General features: G+C 41.5%; 1 protein-coding gene and 1 long non-coding RNA gene across 14 annotated transcripts in view; one reads left to right on the top strand and one right to left on the bottom strand.

Annotated features, from left to right (window-relative positions):
• The window catches only part of SYT1 (synaptotagmin 1), a 330,603-nt gene extending 326,482 nt beyond the window's left edge, over positions 1-4,121 (bottom strand). For 4 of the 5 annotated variants that reach the window (XM_064419593.1, XM_064419597.1, XM_064419598.1 and 1 more), the window contains exon 1: positions 3,870-4,121. The gene's annotated coding sequence lies outside the window, so the exon portion shown is untranslated. Of the gene's footprint in view, positions 1-2,343; positions 2,362-3,869 lie in introns of those variants that run through there. The other variant, XM_064419594.1, reaches the window with a different exon arrangement.
• A 188-nt stretch (positions 4,122-4,309) lies between these two features.
• Positions 4,310-13,480, top strand: part of LOC135300279 (uncharacterized) — a 108,576-nt gene continuing 99,405 nt past the window's right edge. For all 9 annotated transcript variants that reach the window (XR_010362139.1, XR_010362138.1, XR_010362135.1 and 6 more), the window contains exon 1: positions 4,310-4,659. This is a non-coding gene — a long non-coding RNA (uncharacterized LOC135300279). The remainder of the gene's footprint in view (positions 4,660-13,480) is intronic.

Here is a 13,480-nt window from a genome sequence, read left to right as displayed (position 1 = left end):
GGGATATCTAGAAAAGAGAAGTGGCATTCCGAGTCTGCAATTCTCTGAGAATTTAAAAGATGGCAACACCACTCCCTCTAGTATAGAGAGGGAGAAGTGTTCAGTGCCTTCTGTTTCAGGGAAATACCTCCAGACTGGCAGTGATAAGAAAACAGGTTAAGAAAAATTGTCAGCTCTCTCATAAGCCATTCGTGTGGTCCTCCTTTAGCTACTTTGGGAAAACAACAGAAGAGAAAAGCCAGCCTCTAAAACATACTGATTAGACACTTGTCAAAAGTAGTGCAAAAGGATACGTTCTCATTACAGTTCCTATCCAGCTTTCAGTCATTACAGGACTCAAAAAAAATAGTATTAGTAAATATTTTTACTTCTTTTTTTTTTAATTTAAAAAAGAAAAATGTTTCCTCGCGCTGCTGCACAAATGGCTCAGCTAATCCATGCAGTCCCTGAAACAGATTGCCTGTAGCCTGCTTTTAGCCTATCACCAGAAGAAATCATGAAAAACCGTTGTCAGTTGTCCTCCTCCTAATGCATTCTACTTTGGTGTCTGGTATTTCTGTAAAAGTAGTAACAGTAAAACCACCCCCACTTTTACTGGGGTGTATGAGAGAGGAGAAGAGCCTACTCGAGCAAAGATGACATTTGTACGTAACGATCCTGAAAATATTTGTTAACCTAATGCTTTGTTTACTTAGTCTGGCAAATGCTTTTATTTTAACCTCAAGTATCTTTGGGAAATGTCAGCAGTAAACACAAATTAATAGTTTGCTCCCTTATCTGCATTTCTAATTAAGTTTTTTTTCCTAGATACAGAGTTATGTCTAAAACAAACATTCTATAGAGAATCAAAGTAAAATCAAAAGATGAAGTATTTCTCTTTGTGCAACTGCGTATTTATATAGGCATCACCAGCAGAGGGAAGGAGATCATGGTATCCATGCATAATAATCCCTCCATGCTTCTCTTCCAGATATGCAGAAATATTTTCTTGTCCTTTTCATTTGTATCAACAACTTTAATGTCTCTTCCACAGCACATAATACAAGGTTGCATGCACCCTTTATTCAGAAAGCAGTTACCAGTAAAGAGTTTATCTCTGTGTTTAAACATGCATGCAAACATAAAACTACATATAAATATTATTTAAATAGTAACCAGATTGCTGAATGGACAGGAAAAGACAGCAATATGCTAAATAAGAGCTTCATTTTCAAGTAAGGAAACATCAATTAACTGAGTTCTGTACAGCTGAGTGGCTTAAAAACTTCTGCCAAGACACTAAGCTGCTCCTTCTTTTTACTTATTACAGCCAACCCTGCCAAAAGACCATAAAAATTGATTTTATGTTTCCGGTGTCTCTATGCTAGCTGGAAGAATATAGATTTTTTTTTTTCCCTAGGTTTCTGACAAACACAACCTTCCCTTATCTCACACCTTCGCTTCACTAACCAACACTGAGCATCTTCTTGGTCATCTCTTACATCTGATTTAAGTTATGATTAAGGTAGGAAAACATTTCAGATTGTTAAATGAAACACTGTTCTATATGGTTTGGAAGGGTTTCTTGCCCATCAGTGTTACATAGGAGGCTATATCCCACTTGTACTCCTATGGCATACGTGGCAACTGATTATTTTTCACATTTGTTTTAAGGAAGTATTAGAACTGCTGTTAGTCTGTGAGCTACCTACCCCTTTAAATTCCAGTATCAACCCTTAAAATGGATTTAGCATCTTTCGCATCAAACATTAATAAGGCTCACTTAGATGCTCTTAATGTGAAGGGAAATTTGGCTTGTATGAAATGGCTACACTGGAACATTTCATGCTTTTGCAAGTGCAGGAGTATGATTATTTCCTACAGTATGTCATTATCTTATGCCCTGTGGTTCTTTTTGAAATTATCTCTTCTCACTCAAGCTGCCTACACTATGTTTTTAAGCCATATAGTTTCAATTTATGAATTGTATGCATGCAAATTTTGAGCAACTATACCACAAGCCAAGTAATACACCACATTAGAGTATATTTCCCTCAGACACTACTAATAGAACTAAAAATCCAAAAAGCTTGAAACAAACAAAGATAGATGTTTGAGTCAAGACATAAAATCAGGTCATTTTTTTCCAAGACAGAGAAGAAAATACTATTCTAGACACATGTGCAATCTCCTTACGCTTTTCCTGAGCAGGTTTTTTTAAGCATGGCAGGAGCTGTCATTTCACATCCTCACAAAGCAAATTAGTTCACTGCCTACTTGTCCTTGTACCCAAAAGCTTCCCCCTCCCTTTTCAGGGACACTCCTAAAACAACTGCCCATCTGTAACTCTAGATGTCAACTCACCAGGGAAAGGAAACTCCCCTTGGATCTGCAAGTACCATCTTCCCTTTCTCAGGATGAAGTAACTCTCTCGGACAATAAAGCAATTTAAACAGCGCGTAAGAGATTAACATGCAACATGGATGGCACACTGCACAGCAGCTCTGAGGATCAATATCACCGCTGCAGATTCCCAGCCTACTTGTCGTCTACAACACGTATGCGTATCTAAAACTACTCTACTGACCTTTGCACAGAAAATATTGTGTCAGAGACAGTGAAATATTACTGCACTACAACGTTTTGCATTGAGTTTACAAGGTAATAAAGACAGAGCTACTTCTTCACACGCAAATGGCTATTAAATAAGGAAAATAAAACTTGACATCCCGCAGACAATCAAAAGAAATGATTTATTTGGATGCCAACATCTGTCTTGAGATTGTGGCCAAGTGCTTTTCTGTGCTCATTTAGGACTCTACTTGGAAAGCTTTTCAGTTACATCTACCTAGAGATTTCTCTCTACCGCTTCCCATCTGACAGAAATCACTCAGCTGGGTCTGATGAATAATAGCAAAAGGCAGCTTGTATCAGAGATGATTGAATTACAGATTGTTGAAAGTGCCATAAAGGCTCATTCCAATGACTACATTTAATTTATTTACTATACTGACTACCAGAAGCTAGCAGTCGTTTGATATCTTTATTTCAGAACGCTAGGAACAAAAGAAATATTAACATTCTTTGTCACTTTCTTACTACTGTACCTAGTAGAGTTTGATAGGCAAAATTAACTTTTAAAGGGAGCGCTGATCCCCTCCCCATACCGTGTGCACCTAGGAACCAGAACAGAACGTACCCAAAGCAAAGCAGGGCAAGTGGGACTCGGTATAAAGGAAACAATGTCAGAGAAGATGAAATTGAATGGAAAGAAAACACATTAGCCTGACTGCCTTTCTAAGTAATGAGGGAAAGGCTTTTGTGAATTGATACATAAACGATTAGCTGCCGTCCTGCGGTCCAGAGGGGAGACCAGCGCCGGGGCGGGGCACACCGCCCTCCGCCGGGGCGACGGCCGGGACAGACCCCCGTGCCGAGGGCAGGGGCACGGCGGTGGCAGCGGCCAGGTGACACCCGGAGAAACAAGTTGGCCCGGCGGCTACCTCGGCGCCGGCTCCGGGCAGCAGCGGGGAGGGATGGAGGGATGCGGAGCGGACGGCATCCCTCTCCTGCAGCCGGGGCGGGGGGCGACGGCGGAGCTCCGCGGGGGCGGGGAGCAAGGAGGGCGGGAGGGATTGGGGGGGGGGGGGTGGGGGGGGTGCGGGCGTCCCCTTTGTCTGTGTCGCCCCTCCCGTAAACGCCCCCACCCCGGCCGGGAGCGCCCCGGGGGCGGGCCCCCGCCCCGCGTCGGTGCGGGCAGCGCCTCGGGCGGGCGGCGTTACAGCCGCCCCCAGCATGTGCGCTCCCCCCGCCCGCGCCGCGGGCAGCCCCCCCGCCCCAGGCGACGCCGCCCGGGCGCGGCTGCGGGCGGCCCCGGAGCGCTGCCTTACCTGGCAACCGGGGCGGGCGCAGCAGGCTCTGTCCTCCAGCCTCTCCCCACGGCGGCAGCTCCCGGGGCGAGGCTGCGGTGCGCGGCGGGGCGCGGGCGGACCGCCCCCGGCACGGCAGGCAGGCTGCCCCAGCCCCTGCGCTCGGCGGGCTGGCGGCGCGCCGCGCGTTAAGTTTCAGCGGCGGTGGCGGCCGCCGGCGGGCAGGGCAAGGCGAGGCAGGCGGGGCGGCGGAGGCGGCACGGGGGCTGCGCGGCGCCGGGAGCGCCGCCACACTGCAGCGTCTCCAGGAATCCCTCCCGCGAGAGGCAGCCCATCACCCCCGGCCCGCCGCCCTCATTGGCTGCGGGGCGGGGAGACGCGCTCCCGCGGCCAATCGCCCGGCGCCCACCGAGGGTGGAGCCGCCGCGCCGGCCTCGCCCATCCCGCGGCCGCGGGTCCCTGTCCGCCCCGTCGGGCGGGGCCGGGCGGCGGCGGGCGGGGGGAAGGATGAGGACGGGGAGGATCAGGAGGGTATCCCCGCGCGCGGTGGGCAAGGCTGGCATCCCGGGGCCGCCGCCGGGCGGGACGAGGCGCCGTGCCGCAAGCCCAGCGGCCGTCGGGCGAGCCCGGTGCCCCGGGCGAGGCGCGGCGCTGGCCCTCGCCCGTAGGTCGCGGGGCGAGCCCGGCAGGCGTAGTTGGTACTGTTAGCGAGCCTGGCCCCTCTGCCGCCGCCCCGGGCAGTCGCGACCGAGCGGTGAGTCGTAATTGGCTTCTGTGGCTTAGGCGAGAGCAGACCGTGTCGCCTGTTCAGGTAAGGAAGTGCAAGGGTTAACCTAATTCCCCTGATCCATCCACTCTGAACTGGAGCTTTGATTAACATTGGTCTGCAAAATGTAACTGTAACAAATTCAATTAAGGGAAGCACATTTCTTCAACTTTTAATTAGATCTACCCTATTTGTCTGATGTTTAATATAACATAAAAAGTTGCTCAGGTTCCAGAGGGAAATGGAAATAGATTTAGATGTAAGCTTAGCTTTTAAAAACACAACAGACTAAAGTTCTTTGTTCTTCAGCGTATATTACTGCTTCATTTATACCCTCAAAGACGATAACAAGCAATATGCCTTAAAAAGGAGGAAAACAATTTTACCTGCAAAATAGTAAACATAACAAGGTGCTATTTCTGTAAGTGTTTCCCTCAGCCTTTAATTGGTTACAGAGTACTGAACATACAGGTTGCAGCCCAGGTTTGATGCAGCACTGTACATGATCCTGCTGGATTACAGTTGTTCTAAGAAAACTTGAGAAAGTAGTGATATATTTCACAACCATTTAGTTGGTTTCTGTTATTACACTGACTGAGAGTGAAATTTACCAAAGTACATCTTAATATAGGTAGCAGATGTTGGCAAAGAGACGAGCCCGTATGCCATCGTCAGCAGGTAACTGAGAAAGTCACGCAGCCCCCAGGCACATCTCGTAGGTGCCTTATTGTGCCTTCAACAGATCTGTATTCTGCCCTTCCCCATCCATACCTTCATGATGGGATTTGACTCTAAAATTCACAGCCCTTTTCTAGTTCAGTTTTTCTGATCACATTTGTTCTTAGGTCCGTTAGTCAGAATATCAGTTTTTCTTGTATGGGCACATTAGATCATGAGAGGAGAGAAGGAAAGCAAATGCACAAGAAATTACATTGTAAAGCTTTTACTGAGCTACGGAAAGGAGGAACATCCGTAATTTAAACTGCATATGCTGAAGTGTCACCTGTGTTCAGATTACCCTGTACAATTTAAAAGGGTTGCTGTTTTCTCTTTCCCATACAATAGATATCAAGCATTATTTTCTCCAGGATCATTTATCTGGTCAGTTAAAAAACCCACACATTTCAGTGCTAGTAATTATGAGGACTTGATGCTGAGTTCCTAACAGCAACACAGCCAGAAGTCTGTGGGAGTCTGACATTCACAAGGCATGACACATCATATGCTGTCTTAGTATTTGAGCAAAGACAAGAAGCATCACTGAAGCCCAATGGCCCTTCCTTAGTGTACAGACAGTAAGGAACAGAAATGCTATCTAGTAGTAGTCCTGAAGAGTATACTGTCACTTTTGCCCTCTGACTGTGGGCACACATAATTGCTCTGCTATATTAAATAAAATAATAAATAAACAAACAAAAAAAGCCCCCCAAACCAGCTGTTGTAGCAGCTGGGAGAGTTTTTGCCTATTATTTTCTGAGCTTGGTTGTTTGCAATGAAAGAATTGCTGCAAAAGTTGCTTCCTTCAGTTTCTTTCAAGTTCAAAGGTTTATTCATACAGAAGGAGGTTTTCAGTCCTGCAATTTTTATTTCACTACCTCATTTTCAAGGAAATGGGTAGTTACTATCCAGTCATTATGTTAATTATACCAAAGGAAGCTGTGAGGCTTGAGGAATGACATACATATCCTGAATGGACAAGGATGCTCTAGAAGAGATCAGGATCCATTTGGTGAATGCTTGGAGTGGTAGCCAAATGCTAACCTCTAAAATCATGAAACACAGATCACTGTATTTGTTATTGTTAACTCTTCCACAGTTGTGTTTACGGAAGAAGAAAGGATCCTATTGTGAGAAAAAAAGAAGAAACATGAAAATCCAGAAGAAATTCCATTCTAAACCCTATTTTGTGTTTTGTTTGACATTTAAAATTTTTTTAATGTGTTTTAATGCATCAGAAGATAATTTTAAATAGTGTCAGCCATTTAGAAGTTTCATCAGGAATCCTCCTATATACAAATGAAGAGTTAGGCTCCATTATAATTTTCATATGTCCTGGTTTTGTTTTTGACTTTGACTGAGCCAAAGGTACAGGAGCATCAGAAAAAAAATTTGAATAAAAACCAAGACCGGAAATGATTCCTTGTTTGTCTTTTTTATTTTTTACTTTCTGCATATTGTGACTTCAAGATAAAACTTCAATATTAAAAAGCAATATGAGCCATAAAAACTAGATTTTGAAAGTTAAAGACTCCTGCTTGATCCATAAAGAAAGAGGAAGCCTGGGCCAAAGCCAATGAAACCAATATTCTTGGGCCTATCCTGGCAAGTTTTATGGCATATAAAAAGCAGCTGCTAGAACGGCAGTCACTGAACTGAGGCTAATTCAGGAGTAACAGCAGTTGTTACACATAAAAAAAGCAATCAGGTCTCTGACTTCTTCCCTTTTGTAGGTCACCCTTTGTGTGACCAAGTATCACAACTGCCACAAATAAATGTACAAGGTGGGAAGTCAGGTAAATAATGAGAGCAAATCACTGGCAGGTAAATAAGGAAATAAAACTGGTGGCATGTTAATTTACTTACCAGGTAGATCTGTAAACTGTGTTGAACAAGGTTGCAGATCCCTGTCTTTAACAGAAAAATGCTTTTATTTTGTTCTTCGTTATCATGTAATTTACTGCTCTTTCTGCTTTGATTTGGTCTTTTCTATCCTCAAGTTTTTAGTTTTTAGAGAAGTTCTTTTATGGGAAGATAAAGGAATTGAGTTTTGCTAAGGGAAATGGAACAGCTTTTAAAATTAGACTCTGATTGCAGTAGTTTAGGAATGTGTTTCTGAAATTTCTTTTAACATATTAAATGTCTGTTCTTGATTGTTTTGGTGTTTTTTCCAGTTGACTGGGAATCCAAGGGCTGATCTGTATAGATGAGAATTAAACACTTGGAATCCCATTTTGGTGTTCTGTTGTCACACTCTTGGTTTCAGTAAAGTTTACATAATATCTACTGAGTAGTGATGATGCACTTAGAATGAAAAATATGAAAGCAGAGAGAGAAAGCTACGTCCCCAAAGTGACAATTAACCTTCAGTAAAATTAATGAATACTGGAGTAACTATTCAACTATACACAACTAATGGAAGTGTTATATGAAGCAAATCATCTTTGAAGATGATTTTTCTAACAACATATGTGATTAACATTTGGGTAGAGAGAGTGGAGAATAAATGTTGGGGCTTTGTGGTTTTAATCATAGCTAAAAATCAAAGGGTAAAATCAAAGAACTTCTTAGTCCATTCACTGATGTTTTTCTCCGTTTGTCATCTGATTTCATTGTTTTCTTCTGTTTGATCTGTACACATCTGCTGCTGCTTCTAAGTTGCTTAGGCAGAGATGGTCTCTTTTAGTCTGCATTTGTACAGCAGCTGACACTGAGAGCTCCTGCTTTGTGCCCAGGGCTCCTGGACACTGTGGCAGCAGAAATGAAAATGAAAACAGAAGTACTCTGAGGGGGTGTTCAAGTGTAGCCAAACCAAGTTGCATATGCTTTGCACAGATGTCAGCTCTGTAATGCCTGAAGTGATCTGAGCCAGTGTCAGTCTGTTCCCCTGTAGATGGTGCCCCTAGTTCAGGGATTCTCTTTTGGGTTGGCAGATCTGCATTCCTAATCCCCCTCCCCTCTTTAAGAGTCTTTTTTTGCCAAAGAGGTGCTCAGGATGGTACTCCAGAAAAAAATGTTTTTTTGATGAAGGTAAGATGAGCTGGACTGAAGTCCCAGTTCTCTTTTCAGGCACAATCTGCTATATAAAATGACAAACTACTGAACTCTTAGCTTCCAGAACACCCAGATATTATCAATCTCCTTTCCTTATGGCTTCCTCCATGTAAAATTTCTAATCCACAGTTAGTGTATGCATCACATGGATGACTGTAATAAAAGGAGTGTGAAATGTCATTTCTAATTTAATTTTGAGGAGTGACCTTGCAAAGCAGGTGGAAGATCTGTGTAAGGGCAGTCAGTGTTACCTGTGAGGAGAGGGTCAAGACTTAAACAATGTTTTTTCAAATCAGTATGAATGATTATCACAATGCACATAAGAGAGCACATTCCATGTCTCCAATAAAAATTAAGCAGAACTCTGTAAGGAGGCACTCAAATGAATTGACTTTTAAGTGCAAAATATGCTTATATTTACCTGAGAGTGCAGTGAGAGTGAATAATATAAGTATCAGATTGTAACACTGAAATAGAGGTAAAATCTTAAGGCTTCAGGCTTCCTAGACTCATGTTCCTAATTTGACATGTCCATAAAACCTTCACTTTGCAGCAGACATACAGAAAAAATGCCCCAGGAAAACAGCCCAGCCATGGTAAGTTCTACCATCTAACTATGCAGAGTAGGAGTAGTTTTACTATCTAACTATGCAAGAACTTCCAGGTGAATTAAAAATGGGATAGATTTACTAAAGAAATAATTAATGTATTTTAAATTTCAGAAAATACTTCTGAACATTAGTAGCATGATAAATAATTCTCAAGGGAGTTTGTTTTCATTTAGCTCACACTGTCATTTCATTCAAAGTAAAATTAACTTAGTATTTGAATTTAAAATGCCAAATCAAGAAAGTGTATTATTTTTTACAGTAATCACTATTTCATAATAATTTCTGTCTGTTTAAAAAATGTATTTAATTCTCTTACAAAAATGCAGTCACCGTGCATTCTGATGTCTAGACTTTGGTTGAGCTTAAAAGCTTGCAAACTACATAGGTAAATGAACTGAAAATTATGCTTCATTAATATAATTAGTAGAAAAGATTTTTGAATTTTTCTTTCTTCATAGCAATATCTTAGCCAGTATACAATATGGTAAGCTAGCATTTAGTCTGGCAACTCTGTCTGTCAGAAACACCATTTTGTTTACAAACTAAAAGAATTGTTTTGTTTGCCTTACTGCTTTTTCTATAGCATATGCCATAGCCTTCAAATTGTGCAAGTATAAATTAGAAGGAAATAGAGCTCTCCAACTGTGTTGTTAAGATGATAAGGTCAATAGAAATGTCTCTTCTGCAAACCTTGATAGATATTTATCCAGGTCAAAGCTGAATTTTTATTCATTACAATATGTTAGTGAAAAGAAGGTTTTTCTTGCTTTTTAAAAAATTTAGGCAAGAAAAATAAATCCTACCCAGTGAACCTATTTCTCCTCACAGTTAGGTATAAATCTGTAGTAAGAACCTGCTGTCTTAAAAGCACAGTTTTCACGACTGTTATCTTCTATAAATCAAATTGCCTCAAAGTCCTAAAGAGGTTAATGTAGCAATGCATAATTATAATTCAAGTGCTGAATTTAAATAAAAAGTTTTAAGGTAACAAACTCCAGTTGCACTCTGGGGATATAGTTTCTTCTTTGCTCAATAGTTCCTACTTAGTCTGGGGCAAGGTCATCTTCCCTAGCTGCTCATAAATCTCTATTGAGTATCCCCTGTATCACCTTCCTAGGCTTTTTGCCTTTGGTCTCTTCACTTGCCAGTCCTTTTACCTTCCTTCTCAGTCCTTTCTGTTAATCTGAGAATATATTTTGGGATAACATTGCCAGTCCACTGTGAAATGGTCTGAACAGTCACAGGCATCTTCTTCAGCCTGATGTTAGATGCATTTCTGCATTTAACCAGGATTGGTTCTTTTCTGTTTGGGATGGAGGTGAAGTCTGCAGTCAGAATTATGACAGGTGATGAGGTACACTAATAAAGTGGTTCCTTGCTGAGGAATGGAAAGGTCATTAAGTCATTGGTTTGTTTTTCATTCTTGTTTGGATGTGAACAGAAGTAGCTACTAAGGAATGTTGCTTCCTGGATAAAAACAACAAAAAAATTTTTAAAAATGGAATAAACAGAATAAAAACAGACAAAAAAGCAATTTAGGATGGGGATAATAAAGGTTCTCATCACTGGAAGCTCATCTTTGCCCACACTGAGATTGGACTAAGGGCTTGCTAACTTGAGCTCAGTAATTTGATCCTAGGGAGAAGTTCAGCCCAAAGGAGTATTTGGTACTAATTAGTTTAAGGATTTTGGCTAATATCTCCTTGTCCTTTAGTGTGGATTTTCAAAGAAATGGTGATTTCATATGGTCTTTGATGTTGGAATTCTAAATTAAAATGTTCTTTCTGAAGATGAGAGCCTAGATTAAGTTATTTTGGGACTTCAAGTGGACTCCTTCATTCCTTCCTTTCTCCCTTCTGCTGGATTCTATGGCCTACACTTTCCCACCATAATCACAGAAAGGCATTATCATCATTATTCCCTCATAAATACAAAGGTGTCTGTAGAATAACCTCAGGGATTTTTTAGAGCATCTGTCATTCATCCTAAGTTTAAAAAGACCCGTTCAATGCTAAGAGGTGTTTTTTCATTAGCTTCCTCTATAGTTTGGCTTTTCTTCTGAAAATTATTAAGCTTTATCCCTGACCTAACTTTTTTTTTATTATTATTAGGGAAACCAGTCATGCTATTTTCATCATACAGGGGTTCATAAAAATGTTTACATTTGACTTTTTCCAGGAGATTTATATTAGGTTTCTTTCCATTCTACTCTTATTTAAATAGAACTTGTTTGATTTTTTGCCTGCAGTCACTTCTAAAAAAAATCCTTGATGGTTTTCTTTTGAGGAAAATAGGTTATTTGCCAAAGTTATTTATATAATTGCCAGTTTAATTACAATCAATTTACTGTGACACACTGTACTCTGCAAGCTGACCTGTGATAGATGGTAGGAGGCACAGTGGCAACAGATTCACCTGTGTATGAAGCTGGGAAGGCTCAAACTGTTGTCAGCAGACCTTCCCTGAAAAACCACACCAGCCCTCTAGTGATGATCAGAACTTGAAAAATTCTCTGCCCAAGCCTGTTCTGAGTATTTCAGTATTGTGGTGTTTTTACACTCCCAGTTTTTGCATAGTCCACTGACTTTCTGTACTGCCTATATGTTGGTGAGCACATTAAGTGGCTGTCTTAGAAAGGCATCTCAGAGCATGAGTACAGAGACTAGCTGATGCTTTTTTTTGGCATATTTTGTCTCACTTCACTATGGATGCTATCATATATCTGATGTCAGCTTACAAGCATCTCAGAAATCTATGTACCTTTCTGGAAGGACCTCCAGAAAAGAGGCTGTAATGCCAGACTACAGAGAACTGTATTTGTAGTTTACAGAGGCTCCATTTGAGGTTCTGTTTCTATTTCTGGTGCTGGTTAGAGAGTTATGTGAGAAGAAAAGATTTGATGCCTTCGCATGCTAAATTTCATGGCCATGAAGGTTTGCTCCTAATGACATGTAGTCATGTATCTATAAAATAACTGAGGTTATGAGGGACTTTTAGGGGTCATCTCTTCTAACCACATGCTCAAAGCAGATCCTGATAGAACAGGTTCCTCAGGGCTTTTTTCAGTCAAGTTTGGAGTACCATGAAGGATGAAGGGTTTCAAGTCATGTAGGTGGCCCTCCAGACATCCTCATAATGCACCAGATGTGATTTTACAAGTACTGAATAAAGAGATTGATTTCTTGCCTTGACCCTTCTGGGTCTTCTCTTGCTGACACTGCCAAGAATGTAGTTGGCCACCATACTGCTGATTCATGTTCATGACTTAGAAGCACAGCTATACATTGAGAAATTGAAAGGCTGTGCGTATGCATGTCCATCCTTGATCAGAATCAGCCAAAATGGATCAGCTTCCACACCTCCTTCATGAATTTGGTGTCAGGGAGTCCATGAGCCAACCTGTGAGGGCCCACAGCCATCCGTCCTGATACAGAGCTGTGACTCCTAGGATGGTGATCTACTGGTCATATGAACACCATTTATTACTTCAGAAAGGTGGGGAAACTGTATAATACCTGGAGGAGTATAGGGATCCTTCTGAAACCATGGATGGTATACATGAGGTCTGTGAGCAATTTTATGATCTTGACAGTAGATCCTCTTTGCTCAAACTAATGATCAGGAGTGACTAAGCTTGAAAGGGTAATGACATCCTTCTAAGATCTGGAGCTTGAGGTATACCAAACACTTGGCAAATGCAATTATTCTTGTCCTGAAATTCACTGTCATACTGAAAATCTGCTTTAAGCTGTTCCAGGCCTGGAGATGGATGCTTTTCCACTATCTGAAATTAATTTCATTTGTCCAAAGTTTCCAGACAGGAAAGAACAGATTGCACTCATGCAGCTATGGCCCAGTCTATCCTGGTAGGAGGTTATGATTTGAATAAAAGATTTTGTCCTTGTTCTTCACGTGGAAGAGTGGAAATGAATGACCACTCACTTGCAGGATGTCTGCAGAGCAGATTTACATTGTCATAATGCTCTTTGGGCTTTGGGAAGCACAGAGCTGCCCCTGTATTTGGGACAGTTACAGCATGTGTTTGAAACAGAAACTGAGGGTCAATAAATGCAAAATAATGGTCTATAATTATCTATAACCACTAAGATATTATACTGAGGGGAAAACAATCTGGGACACAATCTGCAGACTGCAGCAATGTATATGAGGTATACTTATACAGCACTTCATGTAGCTCTAGGATTTTAATTCAGCTTTTCATGTTCATTCATATAATCCAGCCTTGGAGTACATATCTCAGTACCTTTTCCTTGTTTGCTTTTTGAGCCTTCTCGTTATACATTAGAGACTTCCTTTCCAAGCAGTCATGCACAGATTCACACCGAGATGGAATAATGGTACTTACATTTCTACAATTAAGTGTTATGAGCTCTATGATAACTTATCTACTTACCTCTATTACAGCAGTAGGAAAGCCTATATAGTAGTAATAAAGCTAGTATGAAGTAAAGCTAGTATAGCAG

Source organism: Passer domesticus, chromosome 5, assembly GCF_036417665.1.
Source record: "Passer domesticus isolate bPasDom1 chromosome 5, bPasDom1.hap1, whole genome shotgun sequence".
Lineage (NCBI taxonomy): Eukaryota > Metazoa > Chordata > Aves > Passeriformes > Passeridae > Passer > Passer domesticus.
This window is presented reverse-complemented; position numbering and strand designations above follow the sequence as displayed.